This window comes from Xiphophorus couchianus, chromosome 10 (genome assembly GCF_001444195.1).
Source record: "Xiphophorus couchianus chromosome 10, X_couchianus-1.0, whole genome shotgun sequence".
NCBI classification, from domain to species: Eukaryota; Metazoa; Chordata; class Actinopteri; order Cyprinodontiformes; family Poeciliidae; genus Xiphophorus; species Xiphophorus couchianus.
In genome coordinates this window covers 7043873-7060277 of record NC_040237.1, presented here as the reverse complement: position 1 = coordinate 7060277, position 16405 = coordinate 7043873, and positions in this window count along the sequence as shown.

Sequence of the window (16405 nt, the reverse complement as noted above, 5' to 3'; positions counted from 1 at the left end):
AATAATCTAATAATTAACAAGAATGAAGGGGCAAAATAAATGTAAAGCAAGAGGAGATATTATATATTACAGATATATATTTAGATATATATTTAAATGGGATAAATATAAAACATAAGAGTTGGGTAATATGAAGAAGTTTTCTACAAATCCAAGTATTTGACTTGTTCTAACGTTTTTGAAGACAGAGAAGAAATGAAGCTTTGGCTTGTTTTTTAATCTCATTCTCATAGATAGTTGGTAAGAACACATGCTGGCACATCCTGCATGAGCCTGCAAAGAGGATATTACAAAAATGATGAAGAATATTTAATTCAGTAGTAAATGCACTGCAAAAATCTCAATGTGGTGATAAACAATATCCGGAGAGCAGAAAATGCTGTGAAAGAGCTTAATATCAAAACCAGATAGCCAAATCAGCTCATATGGGCTCAATGGAAGCCAATAAATAGAGGCACTCTGCCTCTCCTGACCTTCACTTCTGGTTTAGATTGAGCCGATAAAACAGGCACAACCTCAATAAAACCCATACAATGGAGTGAAATAAATAGATATTAAATTAAAGCAGAGGCGATAGTGACTGAACTGCTGTGGGAATTCAATGACAAAAGCCCCTTTGTGCTGTTTAATACAGTGTACAATCACCACCTCATGATATAGTTCCAATCATTTTCATCTCTTGCCTTGATATATCAACACATATAATCATCTTGTGTTTGAACTCGCAAATGACACATATATGAGTTGCGGGCCGTGCTCCAATGGTTTGGCTTTTCTGTTGGCATTGATATCAAATTCATCATATTTTGTATCACTGACTGCCTGCAGGATGAATGTGTGATGTCATTTTCTGTCTTGCATAAACTTTTTTTTTATGATTTCATGTTTGGAGAAATGTAAATTTCTTATGCAGACCTTTAAACTGATTAAATAGCAGATTCTTTTAATGTCCACTGCCTTCTCCAAGTGGCAGTGAAGCACTTTGTCCATTGCCTGAGTTAATCCAATTTTCACCTAATGCACCTGGAGAGCTCATAGAGTGCCTGAGGGACATTATTAGGTGTAATTAGACAGCGTTTGAACTTATGGGAGTATTATATGGATGATTTACAGCCTAAGCAGAATAATTTGGAGACTGACAATAATACATATTTCTTTCTTAGCTACAAATCTTTCCACAAGTATCGGCATTCATTTGGGAATAATAACAAAACCATCAACAAAATAATCAGTGGGACAATTAGTTGTACCTCCAAAAATTTCAATGACATAAATGTAACTAAAGCATTTTTAAAAATTATTTTTGATCATTTTAACTTGATCAGAGTTCAGAGAAACATTTAATATGCAATTCAGGACATAAAGGGACTTAGAGGCCCATTTTTTTTAGCTACTCATCAAAATGGGAAAAACAGGAGAACAAACCAGTCAAGTAGGTTAGATGTGTGTTGACATGTTGCTTCTCAAAAGACTCCAGCACTAAAGCACTCATCTTTAGGCATGTTTTGATTCTGAGACCAGGTATGGTTTATCCCAGAACTGAATTTTCTGCTACCTTCGCTTTTGTGAACATTTGTGCTGTAGAAAAGGTTGATCGGGGTAACACCGCCATCTACAGCAGCGTAAAGTCAACTGATATCTGGGTCAACAGGGATTGAGAAAGAAAATCCCACTGCGAAATTAAAATCCATAGAAAGACTTATTGTTGTCTCGTTTTTGAGACAAGAGAAAAGTACAGGCAGCTTCAATTGTGATAAAAGCCATTTTTTCTAACTAAAACTTGTAATTATTTTTACAACATTTACACCGTGAAACCACATTACATTCCCTTTAAAGTCAGAAAAGCCTAAAACTTAAGTTCCAGAGGAATATCAAGCAAATGATGCAAAAGCACCTCATATCACAAAAATATGTTGAGCTAAAGATTTTTGTGAATGCTTTTATTTGTACAGTATAAAGCGTTTTAAACCTTAAAATGCTACTTTTAATAAAATATTTGATTTATTGCCACAGGCAGCAGTAAACAGACGCTGATGATTTCAAATCTGTTACAGTTAAACATATTTAGTTAATAGAAAAATTCATCTGCAGAGTAGGAATATTTTAAACTGACACAAATGACTTATAATGTTTAAAAATACTGACCAATTCAAACCAGACTTTTATCAGGAGTAACATTGATTGTGGGGGATGATATGAATTAATGATATCAGTAAAGAAGAAAAGGAAGATTTTTTTTTTGTCCACCAGAGATGATTTTTCAAATCGCCACATCTCATTTCCAGAAGTAAGGTCTGCATGACATCACTAATGCTTGCCTCACTTATTTCTGATCATTTCCACTGCATTATTAATATAAGAGATTCTCCATATGCTCCCTCAAAAAACGTTTTATTTTCCAAGCAGATTAGGACATTTTTCAGAGACTGACTGTCTCAACCAAACAGCGTGACTTCAAACCTGAAATCAAATTTATAAACTGGATATCCACCAGGATTAGCTCAGGCAAATATTATACCTATATTCAACAGTTTTTTTATGATGTAGCTTAAAAGGTAGGCATGCAGTTAAATGAGGTCCCCAAGCAGAACTACAAAACAGATAAGCAGTATTTTCTGTCATTCAATAAGTCTGAGATAGTATTAGGTCCAGAGAAACTATTATGAGTTTGACCCCAGAGAGCCATTTTTTGTGTGTAGCTTGCCTCCATAATGAGTTCTGCCAAATGAAGAGGTAGTTAGTATGCTAAAGTTTAATTGTTCAATTATGGCTGGATATGAGGGGGGACCTTGTTGCCCTTTCATCATGTTTGAAAACAGCGGCGGAGCGTCACGTGTCACATATTGTAATTGCCAGCAATTACAAAGAGAGCCCTCGATGTAAGCAAGGCCCACTGAAAAGCCTTTCCCACCTGTTTTGTGCAGCTGCGTGCGCCAAGGAGAGGCTCTAATCCAATCAGTCTGAAACAGCGGCCGGGCTCTCAGTGTGGAACAAGGAGCACAACTAGCCGAGGATCGACTGCATGAAAACATTCAGTACAAGTGCTGCAGAGAACAACGTGTTAAAAAAATATTATCACAGAGTAAACAAGAAAGGAGTGAAGGGAAACTATTTGCACTTTAAACGTAAGCTGACCTTGTAAAAATCTTTACAACACCAGCTTCAAATAATAGGAAATGTGCAGGGTCTCCACAAATTATTTACTTTAATATTTTTTTATAATGTCATTTAAAGCTATGTTGTCGCTCAACCGCCTGGGTTTGGTTACCTAAAATCAAAATGTGCTATGAGGTATGATGTAATCTATTATGCAATGATAGATCTATAGTCAGTTTAAATGATTGTGCAGTTTATCAGTGATTAGAGTCCATTGTAACCTTTTCAGGGGCCCAGATGGGAAACCAGGAGACAAATGAGGGACCTCTTTACTCTCAACCAGTTCCTTTTTAGCCATATGATGGGTGTCCGCAATACCATATGCGTCCAATTTGTGATTGGTTTCAACAGAACAAAGGCCTAAACTCTGAGCTTGAAAGAGGGAATGTCTACCATACAAAAAACCCCTTATTCTCAGGAGCAATGATAATGACAGAATAGGACAAAAACATTGAGTCAGAGAATCAGCCAAGAATCCAGAGATCCACGCCTGAGGTGGGAGAATTTGTTGAAACAACAGCTAGTAGTTGTACATTCTGCAAATCTGGCTTTTATAGCAGAGTGGCAAGAGGAAAACTACGACTGAAATAAAACCACGAGAAACATGACTGCTTATAAAAAAAAAAGGTCTTGCAAAAATCTTAAAGGGATTAAATAAGTTTTACAATTAACATATTATCGGATTCAAGGATTACTTTTTATAATATCATTTTAAATGCTGTGATGAATCTTCTTCTGGGCAATATATAGCAGAAACAAAGCACCTCTTTGCTGAGTGATTTGTTAAACCAGAGCAATAACAACATCAACTTTCATTTCTTTACACAGCAAATGTCTCTTTCATGTTCTTCCAACCTGGTCTCACAGTCTGAAACAAAACTACAGCAGTGAATGTCACCAAACAAGGACAGTTTCTTCTTTCTTTTACTCCAAAAATTCCTCATATCATCTCCACAAAGATGAGCAATTTGTCTGTCATGACGTCTTGGAGGATCATTCGACTCTGGGCCTATTGCACTGACAACACTGTTATTAGAGGTAAGTCGAGCCAGCCGTGAATGAATCTGCCTTCTGTTCAGAAGGCCGGGGCTCTTTTCAGCGATTAATTCGATAAATATATTAATTATGAATCTGGATGACAGTACAATCAGATTGTCAGGCTTCCAGACATGGCCTTTTGTGATAATTCAGCTTTGAGATCGGGGTCTCCTCGGGTTTCAGGAGCTATCATTGCCGAGACTCAGCCTCTTATCAGCACCTGACCCATTCACTCGGTAATTTCCTGTGTGTTGTAATTAAATGGAGGCTTTCTGATTGCAAGTGACTCCCTTTAAGAGGTACTTCTCCGGTTTCAGGCAAAGAGGACAGTCAGTGGTTTGGTTGTGTCCACTCGCCCTCTGTTGGACTCAAAGCTAAGGGAAAAAAAAATTCACAGAAATTTTATGTTATTGTGGTTTTGTATAGCATTGTACAGCATTCCTCTTTTCAAGCTTAGTTCAAGATTAGTCTGACAAGATGGAGACCAAATACAGTATAAAACATTCAAAGTTGGTTTCTGAGAAAAAAACAAAGTTAAGATTACAAAAGAAATGTTATATCACAACTCTTGCCCACTAATTGATGTAGAAATGTACCAGTCGCTTGCGCCCCCCCCAAGACAAATGAGTGGAGACAATGTTAGGATGGATGCTATGTTATAGTCTAATCAGTCAGGGGAAAACTGCTGACTTGACAGTTCTGTAGCAGACACTCGTTGACGACCTCCACAAGACAGGTGAGCCAGATAAAAGGTAAATACTAAACAAACAAGTTACTAAGTGAGTTACAGCTTTTCCTTCCACTGAGCTTTCCATTATGCTTTTACACTCTCCGGAGAAGGTTTTTCAACTTACTCTGCTTTTAGATGGTGTCAATAACTGTCTGCTGAATTTTAGGTTTTCATTAGGTGCGAGCCTAAATCATCAAAACTAACAGACATAAACACTTGAAATGCTTGTACACCACTCTGTGTGCAATACATTTGTACATGACTTCAATGATATTCTGATATATTGAGACACACCTGTATCTACTTGCCTTTAAACAACACGGTCCCTGAAGCAGAAGCAGGAATTAGCTCTGAAGAGCTGCCCACGATGACACTCAATATTTCCCTGCTTCTCTCTTTCTCGGCTCGTCCCTTATAATTAAACTCACTTCTTTTTCTATGCGCCCCATGAGCATCATTAATTCAGAGAATAGACCCATTATGGAGGTTGCCGCTCCCAGGGTAGCACTGAGGAAGAGGTGGGGCGGTGGCTTTTCAACATTAATGCCCCCCTACCCATGTGTGCTGGCTATTAATCTCAACAAGCAGTGAAGTGGCTTCATCACAGCTGCAGCAGCAGCGTAACATTCCCAAAGCACAGGAAAAGTCAAATATTTAGTCCTTGGTTCATTATTATGACCTCTGATATTAAATCAGCTTCCAGTTGCTCATTCAAATTTATTTTACAGCAGCCTTACATAAACTATAGAATTAGCTACTTGTTGAGATTACCTTCTCTGATGACAACATTGTCCATAATGCAGTACATCAGCTCATCAAAGTGCTTCTTGGCTTTCACCTTTTACTTATTTTTAATGGTGTCAAATATGTCAGATATTCATAACCAGTTGGACATGCATTTTACAAACCCATCCATCAACACAGCAGAAAATTAAAATGACCTGACAGAAAATTAAAATGACCTAACAAAAACCCAGCATTGATTTCTCTTTGCCACAAAGGGGCGCCGCAGGTTAAATTTGATTCACTTCTGTGGTTTCAAGTCGGTTTAAGTTTATATGTAATACTGCAGTATTCCACTAGAAGGCAGGAGTGCATAGTTTAAGGACTGAACTAATGAACCTCAAAAGATGTTCTTTTTATATATATAAATAAGCCGCCCATTGGAATAAAAAAAAGAGAATCCCATCTTCTGTTTTTTGGACTTGCACAAGAGTATCACAAAGATTCAGATGAGGTTGCTATGCATAATTTAGCTTCATCATGTATCGGAGTAATTATGACCCGCTTCCTTCACATTCCTTCAGATGATCTTATCCTTCAGGGAACAGATCAGGTTTCCATCTGTAAGCTGTCACATGTGTCACAAACCATCACGTCACAATCATAGAGCTGCAACTTCAGAGGAGACACACAAAACCAGAAGAGAGGCCTTAAATGGTTCAAGGGGCACAAACCTTAATTAGCCTCTCTTTTACATGTAATCACTGTTCTAATAAATTCATCTCCTGACATTAAATTGTGTTCTCATCTTCGGTGGGAATCCATCTGTGCTGGCTGACTCAGGCTGTTAATAAAGGAATAATTAAGCTTCAGCATTTATAATTAGAGATTATTCTCTCAGAGGTGAATGAAGCGGGGGTTAAAATTTGTGAAGATTTATCAAATTACTGTGAAATCAAGTGAAGTTGGTGGATTGATCCTGTCAGTATATTAGAACAGGGAATGAGAAAACTGACTTTTCTTTAACCACAAAAAGCTATTTAAGGAAGAGAGAATCACGGAAAAAACTCAGACACAATTCAAGGCTCATGAGTTCAAATCATCAGCTCTTCATCTCTTGTTTATGATGTGCAGAGAGGTGTGTACTGTTATTTTTGTGCATGTTGGCCAAAAAAGTTAATCTTTGAATCACCTGACCAGTGTCCTGCCCACATGTTTTCTGCTTCTTCCACATAACTTTTGGCAAAATTATAACTGGGCATTTTGTGGTGCATTTTTACTGCAAAGCTTTCTTTTTCTTACTCCAAATAATTAATATAAATGATTAATATTTTTTTTGTTACAAAAACACACAAAAACAACATCCACTCCCCCACAGAGAAGATATTTTAAAAATGGAAAGGCACACACAACACATCATGCCCAATAAGCATAGATACAATTACTTTTATACAGTTGGAACTATAAATTTGCATAACCTATTTAAAAAGACACTCACTCCTTTTCCTGAAGGTTTCGCAATAAACTAGCCTTTTCCTTTTTCTGGCCAGGTGGGATTACCTACATTTTTGGGTGAATAAGAATAATAAGAAAGATGATTTTAGGTTTCAAGGATAATATAATCCAGACCCAATAATATTTTCCTGTTTTGGGTTTCCCCAGATACATCCTCCCAGTAGGATGTGCTGGAATTCCTCAAAGGGGGAGGCATGTAGGAAGCATACTGATAAGATGCCCGAACCGGAAGAGCAGCTTCACCAAGGTTCCCCTCATGTTTAAGGCTGAATCCGGCCATTAAATAGAGGAAGCTTACTTCAAGATGCCAATCAATACATTTCAAGTGACGATTGTTTCTGAAATTCAGTGAAACACAGGCTTTACGGAGCAATTAAGAGTGTCACTGTGATTTAAATAAAGCTGCGACAGAGTCTCACATTTGATTCACTAAAAGAGTTTAATGTGTCTTATGTGTTGAATTTAGGCAAAACTCCCTCTGAAATAAAACTGCACGTTTTCCTTTGTTAGTGTTAGCCAAGCTTCAACTCATTCCACCTCTTTTTTGTTTGGTCCAACAGTAATACATCTGGCTATAAATCTGACAAAATGCTCCACAATCTGGGCAGCAAATGTCGTGGAAAACCTTTGATCTAAACGCTGTGATAACAGCTCAATAAGGCATTTTTTATGCACAAACAAAGCAGCTTGAAGTGACATGTCAGCACCCACAATAAAATCTCCTGCAAAAGCAAAGTTCTTGTAAGAATCGCCCATTTGTAGCCTTCGGCACGCACTGCCAGCACTCTGCAGCTGAAATTAAAAAGCGTGTAGTGTGTTCAGCGCTGATTGTGAACTGCAGATGGCGAGCTCAGATTTGGAGCTGGGTTTCCTCAACATTGGCTCAGCTAATGCAACTAGACGAGCCTTAGATTGTGTTTGGATGGTGTACTGCTAAGCCTCAGCATATACGGCTGGAGAACGAGGGTAAAGCCTCTTATCAGAGAGGCTTTTTTCATGAGTTTTGAGTTTTATGTGGAGGTCAAATCGTAAAATTGCAAATGAAACATGAGTAGAAGCGAAGACCTTATTGAATAGAAGCTAATCTTAAAAGTACCAAAAATATGTTGTTTTTTTTCTGAAACGATTTATAATTCTATAAGATTATACTTACAGAAATACATTGTTATATTTGTTCCAATCAGTCCTTTGCTATACAGTGTTTCAAAATCTCTAGTATATGAGTTTATTATTTTTAATAGTATGCACAGAAAAACAAAAAACGTAGACATGTTTTTTTTTATTATTTGTGGAAATCACAATAAAAAGGGGACCAAAAGCAACACACGTCCTCTGCCATACTTTTATGGGCATGAGGTGCATTTTCACGCATTGTTTGGTTGCCAAGCAGCTCAAATTTTCTTTTATTTGAACAAAGCACATGGTTCTGGTTAAAGACAAATTGGTGTTTCGCAGACTCCTCGGGTTTATGTGTACGATGTGTGGACAGAAAAAGTCGTCATGGAAACTTTGTGACCAGAAGATGCTACTCTTTGCTACAGTTCTCCAATGTGAAATAGTTCTGAATCACACTGTATTACACTGTAAAGATTTGTTTCCCATCCTTAATCGTCGTCCCATTTTGAACAGGAGCCAAGAGAAAAGAGCCTATGACTCAAATCTTTATATCCCACAGGCACATTAAATCGTTGTGTACTAACTAAAAGCTCCTCAACACTTCGATCAGCGTAAAATAACAACACCCCATCCAGAGCCGGCCCAAGGCATGTGCCAGATAAGTGGTTGTTTAGGACACCAAAGCAGCTGGTTTTAGGGAAAACAATTTCTATACTGTTTTTACATTTGGTACACAAAAATTCATCCTTTTCTGCTGTTGGTTGCTGTCACTATTGGGGAAGTAATAAGATATCAAATTTGTTAATTTGTTTTCTGCAAACTTTGTGTTTACCAATTGATGTTACTTTTAAGTAGTTAAAATAATATGGCACACCACACTAACTTAAATACCATTCTGCATATCAAAATTCAATTATTATTATTTTTAGTTTGCTACTCTTGTATGGTTAAAACCAATAGCGTTACTAACACTGGTTAATTACAAATGTCAGTAATGATAACAGGTATGTCGCACACATACCAGTAGAGTAGCTTAGTAATGATGAAGTGTCCGGTGTTGACATGTTGGTATGGGGGCTCCAAGAGCTATTGTGCTTTAGACCCACCAAAGCTTGGACCGGCCCAGCCCCAATCACACCGTTACATGTAAAACACTGTTTCAGTGGCATAGGACAATACCTTTATTTTAATAAAACTCCAGCACTGCCTTCTTTCACATCTGATTCTGTTAAGAAATTGTAATGTTGCAACAATAGTCCATGAATAACATTACTTTATCTCATGCTAAATTATGCCACTGTTCTGATTCACACGGCGTTGTACATTGAGAGCTCAAACCCTGGGCAACCTGCCATGCCTTCTGATTAAATCAGGTTAGAATTATTTTAGAATTGAACCTCGATTCCCAGATGGCCAGTTGATATGCAGATCCCAAAAAATTGAAAAAAGCAAGACTGTGTTGTCACATTGAAAGTAATGTAACCTGTCAGGATGCTGTATTACACCCTTTGTTTAAATAAACATGCCACTGAGATGTCAAAAGTGACATTTTCACAGCCACTTGCCAATTATGATTTTGTAAACATGTTTTATTGGTCTGATATGCTAATTCAGTCTTAATTTATCCTTAAATATTGTGTTTCCATACAAGAGATGAAAACATCCATCTCTGTATAATATATATACACAGACACAGACACCCCCCCCCCCCCCCCCACACACACACATTCATATACATAAATGAATGTGTTTTCTTTACAGCTTAATAAGGCTTGTGACTAAATGCGTGGGTACCGTAAAAAGTTGTAATCTCAATACAAATCTCCCAATTTTGTACTGTATTTTCTTGCAACATGATTGCATTTCTTTGTGATTTATTATGCAAAACTATCTGCAAAGGATCTAAATGGGCTGCATGCTGGAAGTAAGCGGATATTTTGTGGAGTACCAGTAATAAAAAGAGTAAAAGGGAAAACAACCACAGAAGCACAAGCATGTGCGGACATTTAATCACAGGAAACACCGTTCTGTGTGTCTGAGATAACATATTTATCAGCAGGAAGAAAGCCACATTATACCAGTGATAATAGGGTTGATCTTCAAAGCATAACGCTGTTGTGGAAAAGCAACCGTGTTTTGTTCAAACAAGCAGACAGGGTCGATCACAGGATGTAATCACACACAAAGACACATCTGAAGGTGGTGTTTAGTGCCTTTCATCTTCAAATGGATTCTAACAGTCTCATCAAGCCAGAAGCTGTCCTGATCTTTCATTGACTCAGCCGTACACTAATTGAGGCCTGTCTGATGAGAGCAGGTAGTGGGAGATGCTGCAACAAAAAAATAAATAAAGTTCATCATGAGTCCTTCAAAACTCTACTGTTTGTTGCCATTAATTACTGTGATTTTAAATATTGGAAAATTAAGCCATTTAATTTACAGTTAGTTAAATGTAATTATAATACCGGCCTAACACAACGATGTTGCGCATGCTTCAGAATGCTGCACTGTTTCTAAGTGCTGCAAAATATTGAGGATTGGGTACATGCAAGCTACAGAAACTCAGCATGACTGCAGTTATGATGACTAAGCCAGGAAGAACAGGAAGCTGGCCTCTCAGCATTATTGTTAGCAGTGTCAACACCTTCACTTCTCCTAACTTGCAGACTGACATTTCACTCGTTTTATATAAAGCTTCTTGTCTGAGCGAGTGTCCCTCCTTTCTTCACCAGTGAGACCTTTACAGGCTGCATGACTGCTGTGCTAACAGTGCATATGGTTTAGAATACATGCTTTCTAAACTACAGTAAGTAGCATATTGTGCTTCTGTTGGGGCCTGATATTTTTGATCATTCTTTTCAGTATCTTTCTTCAATACCCAAGATTGTCTGTGAGCAGCATTTTTCTTTCGCGTTGTTGCTTTTGCACTTTGTTGACCCGCTGTGGTCATATAGTATAGAGTGAAGAAGTTCAATGGGTGTGAAGACTTTTGCAGGGTGGCAAACTGTATTAAAATCCTCCATAATTTTCAGATACAAATAGGTACATTAAAGAGTCAGGAGGACATAAAAGCAGAATTGTACACCTAGATTTTAGGAAAGTGTGCCCATCGAAGGGAAGTCGAGTGTGGAATCAAAACTGGCAGTGAATTCAAATCCACTCTGTTGCAGCATAAAGGAGGAGCGCTGCAGGCTCTCTGTCATTCTACAGTATCTCACAGTCAAGTCCGTCAGTAGATTTTCTGACAGAAGACATTATCCTCAAAGATTGACGGATGTTGCGCCTTCTCCTGACCAAAGATTCCCTATTGAAACCACATTAAAGAGAGCGCATTTAATTCTGTTCACTTAGAAAAAAAGTGATAAAACTAACACAAACTGGAGGGGTTGTGTGTTTGCCTGCTGCATTTGTCTCTTCCATCTTCCATGTTCAAACATAATTTTAAGTTGGAAAAACAAAGATTTATACAAACATCTGTAAAGTGAGAATTTTAAAAACAATGTCTTATATAGATTTAAACAATTAAATTACATTTTGCCAAGTGCAGTCATTACACATCAAAATGTTGGTCAGTATTTTGTTTATTGTGGTTCAAAAGCAGCCCTAAGCAGACGGGTTTCTGGTTCAAAAGCAGCCCTAAGCAGACGGGTTTCTGGTTCAAAAGCAACCCTAAGCAGACGGGTTTCAGTCTAGATTTTAATGAACTCAGTGTTTCGGCTGTTTTGCAATTTTCAGGACGTTTATTCCAGATTTGTGTTGGATAGAAACTGAATGCTTGGTTTTGGTTGTGGGGATGCAGAGTAGACTAGAACCAGAAAACCTAAATGGTCTGGCAGGTTTATACAACAACAGCAGATTTTGAATGTGTTGTAGTGCTTAGCCACAATACAAAGCTCTGTAATTGACAGCACTAAGATGCTCCTCCTGGCTCTGATTGGTTGTTTTTGACTTGGAGTGGTGCATTTCTTCAGACAGCAGTAGTAGCACTGGTAGGAGGTGAAGGAGCTTGATTTTATTTTCACATATTAATGATCTCATTCTATAATGTCACAACATAGTGATAGTTTCAACAACTATGTAATAAGAAAACACATTGTTTATAGCTTTAATAAAGACTTTGTATGTTGAGAGGTATGTGTATTATGCTAAGATAACATATCCACCTGCGCCCACTTAAAACTTGGTGGGTGCATGGCTGCACAGTTCAGTGAGGGGGATCTGGAAAGTGATCACATATCTAAAACCATCAGTTTGCTGATAACAGTGACAGCACTGAAAGCCATGAGAGTGGTGATGAGACCGGAAGCTATGAGGGCGATGCTGAGGAATGCACAGGTAGGAGCAGCAGTGAATATGAGAAGGATGGTCTGAACAGGCTAGCCCTGTGGTGAATGGGGATGAAGACTGCAGCTCTGGAGACTAATGCAGCTGTAACTCTTCAGTTTCTGAGATGATGAATGCCCTGGGAAAGATGGTGACTGCTAACTGTTTGGAGAGGATGGCTGGAGTCACGGCTTAGCCTGTGGATGTGACAGGATGGCTTCAGTGTGACTCAAGCTGAGAGGAAACAAGGCACTGTCCAGGCCCACTGTAAAGTGAGTGAGACATGTTGACCCAAGGCTGGCAGAGAGGTGTGACAGCGGTGTCTAGTGCGCCGTATTTTGGGTCGCAGCATGGAGGTGAATGTGGCTACTGCGACCCTGGAAGCTGCCAGTGCTGCATCTAAGAGTGTTGGACATGCGCTGCTGGCCCACAGGAGACGCTAAGCTCAAGTGAGAAGCGTGGAACGTGACTGGATGGTGAAGACAGCCGGGTTGCCATACCCAAAGGTACAAACTACGTGTTGATTTGGAGGTGGACTCAAACATATGCAGGTGGCGGGGGGACTCATATGCAGTGATGGCATAGTTACTTTAAAAAAGTAACTTTAATCGGATTACTGATTACTCCTTGAAAAAGTAACTTTGTTAGATTACTGATTACTTGTTTTGGAAAGTAACTAAGTTACATTAAAAGTAACTTTTTTAGTTACTTTCAGCAGCTGCTAACAACACCGCTCCGCCACATGTGAAAACTACATTGATCTTTGCCAATACGTAATTGCAAGTTTTTTTATATAATGATTACATCAACAATGTATCTCCACTTATATGGTTGAACTGAAGGGGAGATTGTTTAATGGTTACAACAGTACAACAGTAAAAAAAACTTTTGTAATTTGTGCTTGTTTTTTGTGTGTTCCACTATTGTCTGGAAAACTATAAATAGGATTTTAGACTCCCTCCTCCCCCAGGTTCTGCGTTACGGCCCTGTGTTTGCTGTCACAGCGCTCCTCCTGCCGCTCCACAACTCAGATGGCTGCACAGATTTGTGACACTTGTCTTAATATTAATAATTATAGTGGTGTTTAGTTGCACAACTTTACGGACTCGTTCATTCGTGGCTGTTTTCACGTTTATTGCGCTGTTCATCTTAGTCTCGATCCGGGAAATGATGGACAGGGAGAGCCTGACTAAAACTAACTGGATGTCAGACAAATTCTGGGGTTTACGTCTGCTTATTTCCAAGCCCAAAAACCGTGACCCGCAACTCATTAAATCTGCAAGCAACTTTAGAAAAAAAAAAAAAAGATAAGTAATAACTACCCAAATGCAAAATCCACCAAAACACTATGTGTTTGCAGTCTTTACTATTTTATTTTATTTTTTTTACAAATTACTCATTCTTCTCTCCAAATTTCATAAAATGTATTTTCTACTTGTTCTCAATTACCAATACATGTCAGCCCATTATTCCTTGAGTTTACATATGAACAAAAAAGCCAAATGAATATACCGGTAGTTATTCTTGAAATATCTTTCTGGTATTGATTTGCAGATGTAGAACAGTCACTTCATTCAGTTGTACTCAGGTTTCCTAAAAGCCAATGTGTCACAATCATCTGAACAGACATAATATAAAGCTTCTTTCAGCTATGATTAAAGACGTTCTTTTACTTTACAAAACTAAATCCATGTCTATGAAACATTATCTGCATGCACTTCTATTTAATATGGTAAAAGACCAGATATGAGTGATTGTGTGTTTTGCAAAAATCTTAGAAAGGAAAAAAAAGCCCTAAAATCAATCAATCAAAGCTGTGTTTTCTCACCTATGCACGTTACATAATCCATCACTCATTATCCTTCAAGCTATAGAGGCTGATCGCTGGTGCTAGTGTCTGTGGAGCTGACATTTAATCATGAAAAGAATAATTAACAAAACGCCTACAAATAGGTGCACCTGTGCCTGAGATCAACTGGTGGCACTGCGTTGATAAGGCCTGACAAGCATGACAGTGCCTGACTGTGTCTTCCTTCAGAGACTGATTTACCCATTGCATGCTTAATGTATTTAACTAGAAAATTATTCTGCAAATTCAGTTTAAACAAGGATTTGGCTGCGGGGAGATACTCATGCTGTGATAACTTTGAGTGAAAACACCTGGTTTTTACACATGCTATGGTCTTAATATTCTTATTTAAAACACAAAGTTAAGTTATTTATGCTACTTACCACAGCAGTATTGACAACTACTGCACAATTACTTGACTCTGATCAGTGAATTTCACTCACTTAGGGACATGCAGTATATAATAACATCCTGGAAAATCCTGCTATTCACTTATTCCCCCCCCCCCCCAAACATATCTAAAATATTTGAAAGAAAATGCAGCTTGGGACGCTAAAGTACCTAGCCACAATGCTACATGATATACTATTGGCTTTCATTTTAAACGCACACATCATAAAAAAAACGGAAACAAGAAGGGCTGAGTAGTTTTAGAAGTACTTTCTGTCTGAATATACATAACAAAATAAATCAAGAATCTGCCAGTGGTTTTATTTATTTATTTATTTTCACAAAAACTGTCACGCCACAATGCCAATAAGAAAAAAATAGTACAGTAAGCCCCCAGTATTCACAGAGGTTAGAGACCAGAAACATCATCTAACAGCTAAATTCTGCAAATACTTGAGATTTTTTCTAAAAATGTTTAAAACTGCCTATTTTAAAGTAATGCCAGGTCAGCATCATGTCTTAAATGTAATGCTAAAATCTAAAAAAGAAGTTATGTAATTTCACTGTTGGAGGCCTCACACCTTGAAACCACTGTACAGCAGGATTAGTTTCCAAACCAAGCAGCCAGCTTTGTAGGTGTTCAGCTTGCAGCTTGCTGCTTTGACACAGTGGACTACATGGTGTCACATCCTTACTAATGAAATGCCACGTGTGTTTGTGCGTATCGCAATAACAACAACTCTTCTTCACCCACATCTCTGCCCCTCTTACCACAGCATCTTATCTGGCTCCAGCGCCGTGTCGCTCACGTGCCTCAGCAGCAGCGTCACACTCTGACGAGTCCCATGTTTCAGAGGACCAATTCTCCACGCTTCTGGTCCAGAGCGGCAGCAGAGTGTGGGGGCGTCATCCAGCTACTGAGGAAAAAGGAAGATGCTGCTCCTTATCAATCTGATGAGGCAGATTTAACGAGAAAAGAAGCGATGATGACGAGGATGTGCAAGAGGGAAGGAAATAGACCAGTATAACTTGGACATGAACTCAAGTGTTACAGCAATCAGTTTGATTTAGTATGAGTTCTGACTAAATGACGCTGGTTTTTAAAAAGATTTGTTCTTTGGGGATTACAGACAATTCAGACACATTTCTTTGTAAACTGTAAACTGCTGATGTGCAGTTTATATGAGTTGTTTGTGCTTATTGATATTCTTATAATATATTTATTAGAATATGGTCAAAAGGTAAATGTGCACAGACCTTGTGACTATCAAAAGTACTATTTTATTTTACATAAATACAAACTGGCTGATGTAGGCTAACCTTGATATCTTGATTTAACTTTTCCACAAAAACATTCTTCCCCCCTCTGATGCCATCTATTTTGTGAAATGCACCACTTCCTCCTGCAGACCAACCAGACCTCCAAACATGATGCATTTGGATCGTGAAGTAGGGGTGTTGTACAAAATGTAACAAATTGGCCTTCATGTCCAAACAGTTCAGTTTGAATCTTTTGTTACTATGGAAGTTGAGAGACTGAAATTATGTTTATAATTTTACCTGAC